At 45.3% G+C, this 17,328-nt stretch overlaps 1 long non-coding RNA gene across 8 annotated transcripts in view; it reads right to left on the bottom strand.

Moving 5' to 3' along the window:
- LOC122543557 overlaps positions 1–17,328 on the bottom strand; it is a 117,612-nt gene that overhangs the window by 82,079 nt on the left and 18,205 nt on the right. Inside the window, exon 3 of one of the 8 annotated variants that reach the window (XR_006310090.1) lies at positions 13,455–13,466. The exons of 6 other annotated variants lie outside the window; for them this stretch is intronic. This is a non-coding gene — a long non-coding RNA (uncharacterized LOC122543557). Of the gene's footprint in view, positions 1–13,454; positions 13,467–15,673; positions 15,685–17,328 lie in introns of those variants that run through there. One more of the 8 variants, XR_006310092.1, reaches the window with a different exon arrangement.

Below are 17,328 nucleotides of genomic sequence, written 5' to 3'. Positions count from 1 at the left end.
GCCACGGGGCGGTTTGGTTGATTGGTGCGGGTGTCCCGGAGATGTTCCCTAAAGCGCTCCGCTAGGAGGCGCCCAGTCTCCCCACTGTAGAGGAGACCACATCGGGAGCAACGGATACAACAAATGATATTAGTGGATGTGCAAGTAAAACTTTGATGGATGTGGAAGGCTCCTTTAGGGCCTTGGATAGAGATGAGGGAGGAGGTGTGGGCACAGGTTTTACAGTTCCTGCGGTGGCAGGGGAAAGTGCCAGGATGGGAGGGTGGGTTGTAGGGGGGCGTGGACCCGACCAGGTAGTCACGGAGGGAATGGTCTTTGCGGAAGGGGAAAGGGGTGGGGAGGGAAATATATCCCTTGTGGTGGGGTCTGTTTGGAGATGGCAGAAATGTCGGTGGATGATTTGGTTTATGCGAAGATTGGTAGGGTGTAAAGTGAGCACCAGGGGCGTTCTGTCCTTGTTACGGTTGGAGGGGGTGGGGTCTGAGGGCCTCCTTCTTTAGAGACTGCAATTTCCCTTCTCACGTTGCGAAGATTGGTAGGGTGTAAAGTAGCACCAGGGGGCGTTCTGTCCTTGTTACGGTTGGAGAGGGTGGGGTCTGAGGGCCTCCTTCTTTAGAGACTGCAATTTCCCTTCTCACGTGGTTTAAGATGCCCTCCAACGCATCTCGTCTACATCCCGCACCTCCGCCCTCAGACCCCACTTTCTTTCAGCAAATCAGGAGGGCAGTTCAGAGGAACTGGCAAAAGGAGGGACATAGCGGACCCAGTGGGGTTTGTTGGTGTTGGGGGTTTAGTGTCACCCAGGTAACTGTCATAGTCAGAGTCAACAGGATCGAGAGAGTGAGAGTCAGTGAAACCATCCATTGGTGGGGGAATGTCAGAAAAGGGAAGCCACACAAGTTGGAAAGATGCTGGGATATTTGGCATCGGAAGGCAGCCGAAATGGGCACAGCACTGTTTCAGGAAAATAATGGTAAGTGCTCGCAGAACAAAACCAGAAATGAGAAGCACAAGGCCCTGGAGGAGGGCAGAAGCCCAAGAGCCAAGCAGCCACCCATCCATGTCCAAAGGTCCCAACGGGGAGTAGTGTCATGGAGGGAGGAGGCCGCCTTGTGAATGTGGGCGGCAATGATAGTAATGTTCTCACTGGAGTCAGGGATGTAGGTACAGCAGTCAGAGCCGATAAGGATACAAGTGCCTCCTTTCTCGGCTAACAGGTAGTCGAGGGCAATGTGATTTTGGAGAGTAATGGTGCGGACAACGACCTTCCCTGCATTGAGCAGGTCAAAGGCTGAAGATGTGGCATTGGCAATCTCTTCCAGAGTGGTAGCAATTCGCCAAATCTCAACATCAAGGTGGAGGGTAGCATAGGGAGGGGAGAAGGTAGAGAAAATGTCCCGAAAAGTTGTGAGTGCTCTCTTGATGTGTTGTTTGGAATTCTCAAAAGGCAAAGTGTGGGAGTGGTAAAGGAAAGGGACAACATAACCTAAATACCAGCTGCCAGTCCAGGAGGTAGGCAGCCAGGAGTAGGCCATAAGACCACAAAAGAAATCAGTGCTGTTGAAGTGCAATAGATGATTGCACTGGGCTCCAGTCCAAAAGGTGGTAAATGAGGAATTGATGGTGGTCTTGTGGGAACCCTGAGGTTAAATATGCTGCTGTCCACAGTGGACCAGTAAGCAATTGAAGGAAGGAGTAGGGAGTGCAGACATTTACTTAAATCATCCTGGCATCCTGAGGGCTGCTTGCTCTTGATGCAAATATTTCCTAGAGGTGGAGTCATGGCCGTGAGATTGGTGAAGAACAGGGAGGGGGTGTATGGGAGGGATTGTATTGAGGCTGGATCCAACCTTTAAATGTGTCCATCCTGTATCCGCTGATCACCAGCGGAGGCAGGTGTTATCCCTGGAAGTGTTTTGGACAACCCCTAACTTAAGGAAACCAGGGGGGTGTGAAAAGTTGTGACAGCAGCAGAATGACCCTGATGCAGCCCCCATTCAGCAGGGTCAGATTCATTAAAAGGTATGGATCTCAGGAGGATCCATCCCTTGGAATGGATGGAAATATGGGCCCAAACCCAGCAGCTGGAGCGATTGTCCTTTTCTGCATAAAGGTATGTCCTGTAAAGAAAAGTATTAAACTGTAATTCCCATTTACTACAGGTTATCAGGCTACCCATTGTGTCCCAATCAAACATAGTTAGTGAAAAAAAGATAAGGAAGATTGCACTGAAAAGCAGAATGATCAGGCTGAGCCATTCATGGATGAAGGCTGAAGATGTGTCTCTGACGGGGCCTTCAGGTGTTCTTGCAGGAGGTGGCGCTCTCTTGCATTGCGTCCTGTGCATCCATGCGGCCTCCCCTTGACCATGACTGCTGAATGGGTGACCAGCAGGATGAGGAACGGGCCTTTCCATCTTGACTCCAATATATCCCAGTCCTAATTCCTAGGCTTGGCGCAAACCCAGCAGCTGGAGCGATTGTCCTTTTCTGCATAAAGGTATGTCCTGTAAAGAAAAGTATTAAACTGTAATTCCCATTTACTACAGGTTATCAGGCTATCCGTTGTGTCCCAATCAAACATAGTCAGTGAAAGAAAGATAAGGAAGATTGCACAGAAAAGCAGAACGATCAGGCTGAGCCATTCATGGATGAAGGCTGAAGATGTCTCTCTGACGGGGCCTTCAGGTGTTCCTGCAGGGGGTGGCGCTCTCTTGCATTGCGTCCTGTGCATCCATGCGGCCTCCCCTTGACCATGACTGCTGAATGGGTGACCAGCAGGATGAGGAACGGGCCTTTCCATCTTGACTCCAATATATCCCAGTCCTAATTCCTAGGCTTGGCGTACCCATGAATGTAAACTTTGAAGAGTTTTGGTTAATTGATGCAAATATTTCCCACTTGTCCAACACTACAGTGTCAGCTGTTTCAGCCATTGGGATGGTTTTGATTCATCTACTAAATACATCTACTGTTATTAGACAATATTCATAACAATGTATGTGAGGTGATTCTATAAAAGCAAGTTATAGACAAGTAAAAAGGCCGACCGGGTAAGGAGGTGGTTAACAAACAAACACAGGGCATCCCTCTTAGAGCATGCATCTTGTTTGTTTACAAATTAAACACGCTTCAGCTCTTTTCCTCACTGCATTGTGAAAATCTGGGTGCCAGGATGGTCAGTAATGTCTTATCTAGCTTAATTCGATTCAAACTATGAAGAAAGTATTGTTTGCTTAATCTGTAATTCAGTTAGATCAGGAATGCAGAAATACAGCTTTTAGCCATTTTAAACATGGTATTAATTTGCACCCTAAAGCCATTTTGTTATATTACTTTATATTGAGATGTCATTTTGTGGTTCATAAAAGCTTATACACACTTCTTGCTCCTGATAACATCTTAAATCAAGATTTTAGATCCTCATCTGGTGTGGACCTGCTCCATCACTCGGAAGTAAACTCGATTTACAATTTAAGGCCATACATGCTATTCTGCTAAATTACTCCAATTGTTTTTTTTTTGTTTAAAAATGTGAAAACTTCGCGAACAGTTCTTCCAGTTAATCACTAGATATTCAGATTTCTCTTCAAAATTAAAGGTCATAACAAAACTGGGTGCTGTTGTGGGATATTGAATCTGTAGTGTGTGCTTGGTAAAGTTTTAATGAACAATACTTCAAAGTGAATGTTAAGTACTCAGGCTTTCTGGAGAGGAAAGATTTTGCAACACTTAACCAAGGTCAGTTCAATAGAATAAGCAGACAAGTTGATGCTAGAGTTGAGAGCTGGGGCAAAACAGCAGAAATAATGCAGGCAGTCGCACAGCAATTAGAGTTGGAAAGTTAGCCAAAAATATAAAAACAGGTTGGAAAGTTTCATCAGCTTTTCTTAAAAAAAAGTTAACAAATTAAGTGTTAGTTTCACAAAAAATGAGTCTGGGGATTCAATAACAGGATAAAGAGATGGCAGATGAATTGAAAAGAGCTTGAATCTGTCTTCACTAGAGACATACAAGTGACACCCTGGAACTAGCTGTAAATCAGGAATTGAAAGGGAGGGAAGAACTGAAGAAAATTACAATTACCAGGGAAGTAGTACTGAGTAAACTGTTGGAACTACGAGTTGACAAGTCCCAGGTATCCGAAGGATTTCATCCTAGACTCTTAAAGAAAAACTAGCTAGTGAAATAGTTAATACATTGGTTTTAATTTTCCAAACCTCATTAGTGTTAGGGAAGGTTTCTTAAGATTGGTAAACTCTTTTCTTCAAAAAGGAAGACAGACAACAGGAATCTGCAGACTGTTTACATTTAACATATGTCATAGAGAAAATGTTCAAAGCTATTATTAAAGATGTTATGACAGGGCACTTGTATAAGTTCAAGGTAATCAGGCAGTGCCGACAGGGAATGGAATCCCTTCTCATAGTCCCCACATTCCCACGACTTCTCCGCAGTTCTTGGTGTCCTTTTGGCTCTGTATTTCCGATGAACAATTGAAACTGTGATCATACTCAGGAAGCGTGTACAGTCACTCCCTGCTTTGAATAATGTAATATTTCTTCAATCTGTGTAACTGGTTATAGCTCCTTCCCACAGACAGCTCACTGGGACACACTGTCTCTCAACAAGGGGAAAAGACATATAAAAATTGAGAAACGAGACAAAATGCAAAAGCAATAAAATGTCGAACCACATGGGGAAAGACATTTGTGGCTTTGCCCTTTTTTTCCTTTTGGCGTTTGGACACTTAAAATCTGTCGGGAACACTAGCATCCACGTAGGGCATACCACGCATGTTTGCCGGTGTCAGCAAAGCCGTGCGCATGTCCACCAGTGTCAACAAACCATCGGGCCTGCTCATCGCTGTCAGCAGAAAAAGGCGCGCGACCTTTTCTTGATGAACCAATAGGGAGCCCTGGAGGACCGGAAGGAGTCTGGTCCTCCTGCCATTCAGAGCCACTCCATCGTCTGAATGTGGGCGTTGGACCATGAGCTTCTGAAGCTGCTACTGTCTCTGAATGAAGATTGAGCTTCACCCAGACTGCAAATTCTTTCCTCTGTCCAACGTCTGTGAGTACGGCATTCTCTTTTCTCTCCCCTTTCTCCATTTCTTTTTCATTGTGGAATGCAATTGTTGAATTGCAGCAATTGAAAGGAAAGAGAGTGAATCCGGGTGGGACAGACTCTGGAAATGTTGGTGCAGATGTGTCTCGATTGGCAAAATAGACGAGCAGGAGGCTGGAAGAACACAGCAAGCCAGGCAGCTTCAGGAGTTGGAGAAGTTGACGTTTCAGGTGTAACCCTTCTTCAGGTGGGTGTAGGGGCAGATGCAGATAAAGGGAGTGCAAGGGGCAGTGTGGTGAAGTGGGGATAGGTGAAGACAAGCCGAGGGTACGACCTGGTTGGTCAATGGGAAGAAGGAATCTGGTTAGTGGCAGGGAGGAGTGGAAATGAAGGGTCGGTGCTGAGAAGGGAGTCGGGGGATGGGAAGAGAGTTTATTTGAAACTGGATAATTCAATGCCGAGTCCTCTGGCCTGTAGGCTGTCCAGGCAGAAGGTGAGGTGTTGTTCCTCTAATTTGTGGTTTGGTTCATTGTGGCAATGGAGGTGGCAAAGATGGTCATGTCAGAAAGGGAGTGGGAAGGTGAATTAAAATGGATGGTGACTAGGAGGTCCGGTCAGCCTCTGTGGACCTAGCTGCGATGCTTGGTGAACTGTTCCCCAAGTTTATGCTCGGTCTCCCCAATGTAGAGAAGACCACAATTGGCAAACATGTGGCAAATGTGCTACCGCAAATGTGCTAGCCTTTGCTGTGTAAAAAAAGAAAGCAGAAAGGCGGTGCATTGTTTAAATGGTGATGGACTGGGATGTGGAGAAAGTGAGAATTGCAGATGCTGGAGATCAGCGTCAAAAAGTGTGGCCCTCGAAACACACAGTAGGTCAAGCAGCATCCAAGGAGCAGGAGAGTTGACGTTTCGGGCATTGGCCCTTCATCAGGAATGAGGAATTGAGTTCAGAAATGCGGCTGTCTTCCTGTAGTTAGGGGGTTATTGAATATATTCAAGGCTGAGTTCATCTGATTTTTGAACAACAAAGAAGTGGAAGTTTATGGGGGAGGGCAAGAAAATTATTTTAAGACCAGTATAGAACACATACAGAATTATACAGCACAGAAGCAGACCCAACTGGTCCATGCTGACTATATTCACGAACCTAACAAGTCCTGCCTGCCAGTATTTAACCCATATCCCTCTCAACCTTGCCTGTTCATTTACTTATCCAAATGTCTTTTAAACGTTGTTACAGTACCTGCATCCACCATTTCCTCTGGACATTCATTCCACACACAAACCACTCTGTGTGTCAAAACAAAGGTGCCCCTCCTGCCTGTTTAAAATCTTTCTCCTCTCTCCATCAAATTTGCTGCCTAATCTTGAAACTCCCACCCGAGGGAAAGGATACCTGGCGGTCACCTCATCTATGCCCCTCATGATTTTATAAACCTCTATAAGGTCACCTGTCAACCTCCTGTGCTCAGTGAAAAAAGTCCAAGCCTATCCACCGAGATGTTGGTAGATTAATATCCAGTTATGATGTGTTTAGATTAGATTAGATTACATTACAGTGTGGAACAAGTCCACACCGACCCGCCGAAGCGCAACCCACCCATTCCCCTACATTTACCCCTTACCTAACACTACGGGCAATTTGGCATGGCCAATTCACCTGACCAGCACATCTTTGGATTGTGGGAGGAAACCAGAGCACCCGGAGGAAACCCACGCAGACACGGGGAGAACGTGCAAACTCCAGCCTGAGGCGGGAATTGAACCCGGGTCTCTGGTGCTGTGAGGCAGCAGCGCTAACCACCGTGCCACCGTGTTCAATGCGAGTGCAAGCTTGAAAGACCAAATGGCCTACTCCTGCTCCCAATTCTCTCACTCTGTGTTCAGGACAGCAAGAGATCATAAACGTAGGAGCAGAAATGAGGCCATTCAGCCCACTGAATGGTGGAGCACACCCAATCATAGCTGCTTGGTTTCTCAACTCCATTCTCCTGCTTTCTCTCCATAACCGTTGATTCCCCTTTTATGCTGAACCTATCTAGCTCAGTCCTAAATATCCTCACTGACCTGGCCTGCACCCCGTTCTGTGGCAGTGAGTTTCATAGATTCACCACTCTCTGGCTGAACAGGTTTCTCCTTATCTCTGTTCTCAAAGATTTTCCCTTCACTTTAAGGCTGGTCCCTTGGGTCCTAGTCTCTCCTTCCAATGGAAACATCTTCCCAACATCCACTCTAGATTAGAGTGGTGCTGGAAAAGCACAGCAGTTCAGGCAGCATCGAAGGAGCAGTAAAATCAACGTTTCGTGCAAAAGCCCTTCATCAGGAATACTGTATTCCTGATGAAAGGCTTTTGCCCGAAACGTCGATTTTTACTGCTCCTCGGATGCTGCCTGAACTGCTGTGCTTTTCCAGCACCACTCTAATCGAGACTCTGGTTTCCAGCATCTGCAGTCATTGTTTTTACCAACATCCACTCTGTCCGGACTGTTCAGTATTCTTTATGTTACAATTAGATCCTCCCTGAGTGTGGGCCTGTTAATCAGCATGTACCAGACCCTTCAGGATGAGGTACAGCAGGGATTAGGTTCAGCAAAGTGAGAATGGAGGGAGAATGTGTGGGATGGAGATTTTCAGCTAAGAGAGGAAAGAGAGTTCGCTATAAATTAGAATTTACTGGATGGGTTGATGGGCTGAGGACTTGCAAGTGGAGTTTAATTTCGAGAAATTGAGGTTTTGTATTTTTGTCAAGCAATGTGGGCAGGATTGACACACTTAAGGGGTGTGTTGCAGAACACAGAGACCTTGGAGTGCAGGTTCATATTTCCTTGAAAGTGGAGTCTCAGGTGGACAGGATAGTGAAGGTGGCATTCGGTATAAAGATGAAGAGGAGCTACTTTTCCCGGTGAGTACTGAATCTATGGAATTCTCTGTCCAAGGAAGCAGTAGAGACAGCTTCATTAAGTATATTCAAGACACAGTTGGATGGGTTTTTGCATGGTAGGGGAATGAAGGGCAGTTGGGACAATGCAGGGAGGAGGAGCTGAGACAATGGAGAGATCAGCCATGATCTTAATGAATGGCAGAACAGGCTGGATGGGTCAGATGGCCGACTCCTGCTTCTATTACTATGAAACTATAACCCTGCATTTCCCATGGCTAACCCTCCTAACCTGCACATCCCTGGACACTATGGACAATTTAGCATGGCCAATCCAAATCAAGGCCGGTGAGCAATGTAGTCGTGTGGGAAATTAACATCAGAGGACAATAGAAAGGGACAAGGAGTGGAAATATACCAGCAATCAAAACTGGATTCTAAGGATCACAAAAATTGACACAAAAACAGTGTCTGAATGTGTGCTGCATTGTAAAAAAAAAAGTGAATGAATTGACTGCACACATTGAAGAGAATAATTATGGTCTGAGACTCCTTACAGAGACATGGCTTCAGGATGACAAGGATTGGATCATGAATATTGAGAATCTGGTCAAATGGGAAGCTAGATAAAGGTAGAGGATTGGCACTGCTAATCAAAGCACAAATCACAGGGTAGCCTGGTGTCAGCTCGGATTTCAGATCCTGATTTCTCTGTCCTCTGCTGATCTCCCTGTTCCCACAGAGTATGATGTTGGTCTATTCTCAGCTCTGCTGGATTTCTGCTGAAGCTTTCACGCCTCTTTTACACCTTCCAGAACAAGAAAACATTCAGTCAATCAAAACCCAACCCACAATCTTCCAGCCTGTCAACCATCCAGACACAGAGCGTAGCCATAGCGGGGAATCAAACAAGAAAAATGAAACAAAATTAGAATAAAATAAATGCTTAATGTTTGTTCATTAGGAAGTAAATCAGAAGTAGGGGTCTCCCAAGATTCTCATGTGCCCTATTTGAGGAATTCTCTCTCCCTTAGATGTAACTGTTAGTGCTGTTGGGGCAAAGTAACTCGTGTGCCAAATCATTTAAAGCAAAGTAGTCAGGAGAGGAGACCTTGAGCAATTAACTAGCTTTATTCATTGCCTTGGGAAGACCTATTTGTTCAAAACAAAGTCCGACGTATTCCAATGAAATACAGAGTGTTACAAATTTTATGGTAAAACACAAGCCACTCTCCATTAATTATGCAATGGAGGGGCAGTCGTAAGGTTCACATACATTGTCCAGACCTACATTTCTTAATGTCTACAAATCTGAATGTTATCTTATACTGCAGGTTCAGCTAGGCTCGAATTACCGATAAGGGACAGAAAGAACCAATCCATCATTCTATGGAGTAGCACAGTCTAATGGCCCGAGGAGCAGAGACAGCCTGCAGCTGCAAGGTCAGGCTATCAAAACAGAATTCCTTAGCCAGGGCTCAGACAGCATTATGTTAACAGGCTACATTTCACTGCAAACATTGCTTTGTGACAAAATGACTTCCACGCAGTTTTGTGTCAATTTTGGTCAAGTTCTCCCACAATCCCTCCTTTTTTTCCTGAAGAAGGGCCTGTGCCCGAAACGTCGAATCTCCTGTTCCCTGGATGCTGCCTGACCTGCTATGCTGTTCCAGCAATAAAGTTTCAACTTTGATCTCCAGCATCTGCAGACCTCACTTTCTCCTCCTTTTTTTTTATTAAAACGAAGAGATTGGGGGTGTCAGCAAAAGGGGGATTATACCCAGAGCCAGGGGGATTGTCAGGGGGTGGTGGTTGGAGATTGGACAGATAGTCTTCTAGTTCAGTAAGGACAGGGGCAGAAGGCTCCAAGGGCTGGGAATCATCATCAGGGGTTTCATCAGGAAGGGGAAATCTCGGCATCTGAGATATCGCTGGAGAGGAGGGCCACAACAGTGAACTGAGCCGAGCACAGGATTGTCTGCGGGGTGACTTTGATTTTCAGTTGAGCAGTTCCAAAGGCGGGGGGAAAGAAAGCTGCAAGTTGTTCATGTCTCTGCATGAGTCCACAACCCAAGGGAAATACAATGGAGTCTTTAATAATTGCCCACTGCATCCTGTATGCCAAATTTATTCAAGTCTGGATGTCCTGAAGCAAGCAATTATACTTATTGCAGAATTTTACTAGCCAATTAAAACTAATGTTGGGCACTCTAACAGGTCAGGGGCATTTTGAAGCATGCTACAGATCTCAGTGTGGGTCCACGGCTTATCAAATAGGCTTTCACCTGTCATAACCCTGGGGCAAGCAAATTCTTTATTATTAATTTTGTAAAGCATAAGAAGCTCTCAGCAACGTTACATCCGGACACGATGATCCTGTTGAGTACTCACACTAGTATCTTATGGCCGAATAGCGAGAATTGTATCAGCATTTCTAACAGCATTTTTGTCCCTGGCCAGCTTTCCTTTTCCTTTGGACACAACAAAAGCAGCAACCACCCTCTATATTTCATCTCTCAAACGATATCAGCCAGTGACCTGGCAGAACCAGGGTATCTCCTGCCTGACTCGCCAACTGTGGATGATGGAAATAAAGTCCCCTGCAAGGAAAGAATTTGTTTATCGGGGAGTATTACAGCTGCAAGGCCAACCATCTCTGCCGAGCCTGGGAAACACAATCTTAGCCGAGGAAAAATATAACTTTTCGCAAGCAAGCACTAAGATGAGATTCAAAATGGTTTCCAGGCTTTAATATGTGATAAAATGGCTGATCCAAATCTAACAATTCTCCCACATCATTGCAAGGAACAACGAAAATGCAACAAAATTAGAAATAAATATGCGATCGAGTGTAATGTTTGTTCATGAGGAAGTAAGCAAGAAATAGGGGTCTCCCAGGATTCTTATTGTGCCCTACTTGAGGAATTCTCTCTCTCTTGCATCTAACTATTATTACCCAGCTAAGATTTACTACAATATTTACATCAATAGAAATAAAGCATCAAATAGACATAGAGACATCCAACACTGATGTAGACTTTTCTCTCTCTCTTGCACATATGCGCACACATAAATCCGTGGGAGGAAATGTGTATTTGCAGAGTTAAAAATCACACTACACCATGTTACAGTCCAACAGGTTTAATTGGAAGCACTAGCTTTCAGAGTGCAGCTCCTTCATCAGGTGTTCATGGAGTATAAGATTGTAAGACACAGAATTTATACCAAAGTTTACAGTGTGATGTAACTGAAATTATAGATTGAAAAAGACCTGGATTGTTTGTTCAGTCTCTCATCTGTTAGAATGACCATGTTGGTTTCAGTTCTTTCACATGTAAATCACAAAGTGTTTTTTTAAAAGTTAAATTCTCAAGTGAACTTTAGCAATTGGTGTTGTGTCAGCCCAGATAATGTATTGAAGGTGTGAGCTCCCCTGTGTGAGACTGTCTGTGCCACAATGGTTAAACTGATTTACAGAATCTTATATGGATTCATGCAGTTTTGAGTAAAGATGTAATTCTGCAAGTACAAATTTACCCAACAAACTTGTGTGTGTGGGGAAGTATATGTGCAGATACATTCTATTTTGATTAAAAAATGCACAATCTGCAGGCAGTCCAATACATATAATAGTTTGTAAATTCCACTTTGGAAATAGAACCAGTCTGACTCAAGATTAGGATACAGGCAGACTCTGACCTCACACCTTTAATTCATTGTCTGAGCTGTGATGTCACCTTTTGCTGTAAAACCTTGTTTTCTTGAGAAGGTGACATACAAGAAGTTCTGGCATTTGCATTTTAATGATACCTGCAACCCATTCTAAAAGGTGAAAGACTTAACAATCCAGGTTTGTTCAATTTACCATTTCATTGGCAGGATGCCTTAATGTTTTGTTGTAAATTCTGCGTTTTATGATCTTATTCTCCATAACCACCTGATGAAGAAGCAGCACTCCAAAAGTTACTGCTTCCAAAGAAGCCTGTTGGACTACAACCTGGAGTTGAGATTTAAACTTTGTCCAGGTTAAAGTGGACTAAATTACCCATAGTGTCCAGGGATGTGCAGGTTAGGGTGGATTGGTTATGCTAAATTATGCATAATGTCCAGTGATATGCAGCTAGGTGCGTTACTCAGGGTTAAATGTAGAGCAGTGGGGGGTATGGGAATGGATGTGGATGCGTTACCCTTGAGAGGGTCGGTGTGGACTCGTCGGACCGAGTGGCCTGCTTTCACACTGTGGGGATTCTCTAAAGGGAAAGGGTGTTCTCCTCCTCTTCTGCTGCCGGACACCGCATGCGCAGTGCGTGGGCCGATCTCAGTCTCGTCCCGCCCCTTTACCATCATTTTGCCCCGCCCCTTGTACCTTTATTGACGTCATAACGCTGATGTCGCCCTGTCAGTTTCAAAGTGATTCTCCCTCTGGGCAACTCTTCATCTTGGGAGGGAGACAGAGATGGGGAAATCTGTTCACTTGTAGCAACTGGAGCAGACTCCGCAAACTCAGGTATGTATCTTAATTATCCGGGTGAGGTGGAAGAGAAGGCGGAGGGCAGATAGCTTTTTTGTTTTTATTTTAAAAATGCACCCGATTCCCACCAGTAACTGCAACAGGTGCAAGTACAGCACATGCAATATTCCTCATTGTAGCTTCACGCCGGTTTTGCATCCTCTGTTCTTCCTGTGTCTTGGCTCCAGCACATTCAGCTTCCTTCCCTCATTCCCATTCCCGCCCTGATGTCCAAGCTGACCCGCGAAAATTCGGTTTGTCCCTCCATTCTTTCCCGGTTGTCTTTTCTGGGGTTTGAAAACTTTCCCAATTCTCTGATTATACGATTTGGGAAGTTATGTTCTAACAGCACCAGACATTGGTTAGGCCACTTTTGGAATGTTGTGTGCAGTTCTGGTCTCTGCTATAGGATGTTGCAAAACTTGAAAGGGTTCTGAAAAGATTGACAAAGATGTTGTCAGGGTTTGAGCTGAACAGGGTGGGGCTGTTTTCTCTCGAGCGCCAGAGGCCAAGGGGTGACCCTACAAACTTTTGTAAAATCATGAGGGGCACGGATAGGGTAAATAGACAAGTCTTTTCCCTGGACGGGTCATAGGTTTAGGGTGAGGGTGAGATTTAAAAGGAACCTAAGGGGCAACGCCTATATTCAGAGGGTGGTGCATGTAAGGAATGAGCTGCCAGAGGAAGTGGTGGCGGCTGGTACAATGACAACATTTAAAACTTCGCTGGATGGGTATATGAATGGGAATGGTTGAGAGGGACATGGGCCAAGTGCTGGCAAATGGGACGAGGTAGATTTATGATATCTGGTCAGCATGGATGAGTTGGACTGAAGGGACTGTTCCTCTGCTGTAACTCTCTAATGTTTGCCATGTCTGTATGTTCAGTTTCTCTCTGGTGGTGGTGTTAATGCCTTGATGTCTCATTTTGCTCCCCACATCCTGGGGACATTAACCATTTCTTGTCTGGTTGTTCTGATGATCCAGACTGCTGTCTGGGTCTTCAGGTTTCTGGGATTGGTCAATTAATGCACCTGGAAATGACTCTTTGTCGATCACACAAGCAATTGTTTATTCTTTGGTATGGCCGGGTCGGTAGACTCTAATCAGCCCAGAAGGATGAGTATTCCTATACCGTCAAAATAATCCGCTGACTTTTCCAGAGTTTGTATAGAGCTTATGTACATTGTTTGTAGTCAGACACTGAGCATGACGACATAGTAACAATTGTCGTGGAAGTTAAATTGACTCAACTCAAATGCTTGCAAGAGCAAAGAAAATGTTTATTTCAGACCTTTGCAAAGAGACTCAATACATTGGCAAGACACCTCATGTAAGGGGCGTCTTGCTTTCACATACTCCCTTTATACTAGAATTCACTTTTCCTTATCAGCACCTGCATGGCTAGAGGCCTGGAACATTCAAGTTCCTTTCCATATATGGAGTTGATTTTCTCATTTCTTGGCTGCTGACATGGTAGTTTAACTGGCCTTGTAAGTCTGCTGTTAGGTCGGTTTGCCTTTACATTTTTGTTTGTTTGCAATACCCTTAGTTCCAGTCAGATCCTTACTTCTTTATTCCCCAATGAATGTTAATTTTCCATTTCATGACAATGACATAAAAATATACCGAGCCAGATAGCTATACATCAGACTGCTTAGGGAGTACCAGGCCTTTCCTCCGACACCGTCTACCTGTAACACAGCTTTCTGGTGGTATCGTCCCTGTACATAGCCCATTTTCACACGTCACACACTTCAGCGTTACTGTATGGTGGGATCCATGCAATCGGGTTTTCCTGCGTTGGAGTCTCTGGTCGTTTTACCATTTGGCATCCCGCTGCACTCATAAGCAAACGCCATAGGCAGGTACACAAGCAGGGTCCTTATACAAAGCACTATTAGTATGACCAGCCCTACAACTAGTAGAGCGTGTAGGATCCAATACCCCAAAGGGAGGTAAGCCATGGGAACCAAGAGCCATATGCTGGGGGAGGCGGTCCTACTGCCGCTTTCATATGATTTATCACACTAGTGATATTCTGGGACACATCAGGAATATTAAAACAGCATGGGGGCATCTGCAATTTGCAGATGCCCCCTTTCTCTGCCATCAGTATGATTAGTACTAATCAATTTTGTATCACTGCTTCCCTTACTGCCGTTAACTCAGTATTAGTGAGTGCTAGACCTTCCTCCATCTATTTGCGAACAGTTATACACTATATGCCAGGCCATTAATCTTGTTTATTGCCACTGTTGTCCCTGCTCCCAAGAGAATAGACCACCCAATGTTCGCTCCTTATGTAGTCCTGCGAGTGTGTTTCCCATTCCAATGCAGTGGCATGTCCCTTCGGGTTTGCCCATTACTAGCTTTTGGGATGAACACTTGTGCCATGGGGTAGCAGCACCCTTTCCATCCCGGAGGGAGGTGGTGGTACCCTCTCTCTCCACAGGCCCATATTATACCCGCCATCATGTTCTGATTACTGATTAAAGGAACAAGTAATGTTGATCATACCATTTGCGTAGGTTGCTGAGTAAGAATCGTTGTTCAAGTATAACGTCGTAATATATTGGGAGATCCCCAAATGAAGTCTCCCCTGATTTGTGCAAATACTATATGGAAGGCTGTGGTTGGGAGCGTGTCAGCCTTGGGACTGCAGTTAGCCTTGCGTTCGGGTGGTGGCGCAAGATTTGCCCTTATTGCTCCCCCTATCAGGGTCAGGGTAGTCTGCGGAAGCAGGCAGCTAGAATTTCTTGCCGGGCTCTCTGTGATTGGTTCAGCAGCCCACCATTGGGCTGTGTGCAAACATATCCGACAAGGGTAGCCAACCTCTAATCTCCGGTGTTGTATTTGGGCCAAGGCACAAGCTCTGTTCCCTTCCCATCTAGCGATGGCCCTTCGCACCTCCCAACCTACTGGCGTCACACTTACACCATTTATCTCATGGAGGGCCAATTCCACTACCGAATTAGACTCACTCCTGAGTCCGGGCTGATTCCCTCCAGGTTCTGGCGTGACATTAATGCCCTTTGCCCTGCTTGGAGTTATGTCCATGATTTGGTTTGATTGGTTGCCATGCCCCTGGTGCTATCTTCTGTAGGACCTTCTGCACTGCATCTTGGAGGGGAGGAGGGAACTGTACCACTATATTCACCTTTCTATAGATGTCGGAGAAGGGTCTATCTATTCCACACCACCAGACCCCCTCATCATTCTTCTGAGTCTTAGTTATTATTACCCGTGCCCTGGGACCTCCTTCCTTGATAATAGAATACCTATTTCCCATGTCAGGTGTCCCTGTAGCCGTGGTGGCCACTATTAAGTGCCAGTCACTTGGACACAAGGATTCCTGCATAAATATTTATCATCCCATTTATAGTCCTCCTGGTTACTAAACAGCCATGGGTCACATGTAAAGGTTCCCTTAGCACCCTCGGTTATGATTACTGTCTGCGGCTGTATCTCAGACGCCCCTGCCCTTAGGAATAGTCCTGCTAGGGTGCTTACTGACAGTGTGAGCTGGGGCAGCCCCATATTTATATGAGGCATCTAGCAACCTTACAATCCCTATGTATATAAGTCCAATCTGGTTATTAGAGTTTCACTGCTTGCACTTATTTGGTTCCGATGTCTCCTCGGGTCCAGCTACACATTTGCAATGGCTGGCATATATTCACGTGGTTCTTTCGGTGATTTTAACACCTATCTGTGTTGTAAGGAGCACTTGAAATGGCCCCAGCCACCTCTTTGCCTTCCAGCTTTTCCTCTTGAAGTCTTTCACCACTATCCAGTCTCCAGGTTCTAGATCGTGCAGCTTCCCCCCTGCTGGTTGGGGTAGTACTGCTCTCACTTGATTCTGTATTTGAGACAAAAGTGTAGAGTTTTCTACAGTAACACAACATCTCATTCTCACTGTGGTCTGTTATTTGTCTTGCTTTAGGTCTTGGGCCAACTCCTGTGTTGGGCGGCTTACCAAACAAAATCTCAAACGGGCGAAGATTGGCTCTTCCTCTCCTCCTAGATCTCATATACATTAGCACAATTGGAAGTGCCTTTGTCCATGTCACCCCGAGTTCCTCACAGCATTTTGTCAATTTATTTTTTAGGGTAGCATTCTCTCGTTCCACTGTCCCATTGCTCGCTGGGTGGTAGGCACAGTGTTGTCTCATGTTTATTCCCAAGTAATCACTGATCTGCTGTAAGGCATTATTGACAAATGGTGTCCTATTGTCACTTCTAAGCCTTTCAGGGATGCCCCATCTCAGAATTATTTCAGTTAGCAAAGCCTTGGCTACTGCACTGGCATCCTGTTTAGACGTGGGGAATGCTTCCACCCTTTGGAAAACATACCAACTATTACCTTAGCTGTGTGTTAGTTCAATAAAATCCATCCGTAAATTTTCAAAGGTCTTTGGGGTTGGGGGTGTGCTGCCTGTCTCATCTGTATTCCCCTCCCCACACTAATAGTGGCACAGATAACACATCATTCACAATATTTCTGGGAGTAATGAATCCCTTAGTGTACCAGTGTGCCGAAATACTGTTGTACATTCCCCCTCTTTTGACATATGGTCATTACCGTGTGTCAGTTTGGCATAGAATGGGAATAATGATCGTAGTAGACAGGGTTTACCATTGGGGCCACACCACACCCCTTCCCTCATGCTGCACCCTGTCCTTGTCCACTCATGCTTCTCCTCCAGCGTGGCCTGTGACTGTAACTCCCATATGTCTGCTGCTGGGGTTCAAATGTTTGTCATACACATGTCAAACTGATCACTTGGCAGCTGCTGGGCTGCTGTCCTTGCCGCTGAGTCCGTCTTCGCATTGCCTTGAGAAATGGAATTGTTATTTTTTGTGTGGGCTT

Source organism: Chiloscyllium plagiosum, chromosome 44 (assembly GCF_004010195.1).
Source record: "Chiloscyllium plagiosum isolate BGI_BamShark_2017 chromosome 44, ASM401019v2, whole genome shotgun sequence".
NCBI lineage: Eukaryota > Metazoa > Chordata > Chondrichthyes > Orectolobiformes > Hemiscylliidae > Chiloscyllium > Chiloscyllium plagiosum.
Note: the sequence above shows the minus strand (reverse complement) of the source record. Positions and strands in the feature narration are given on the sequence as shown.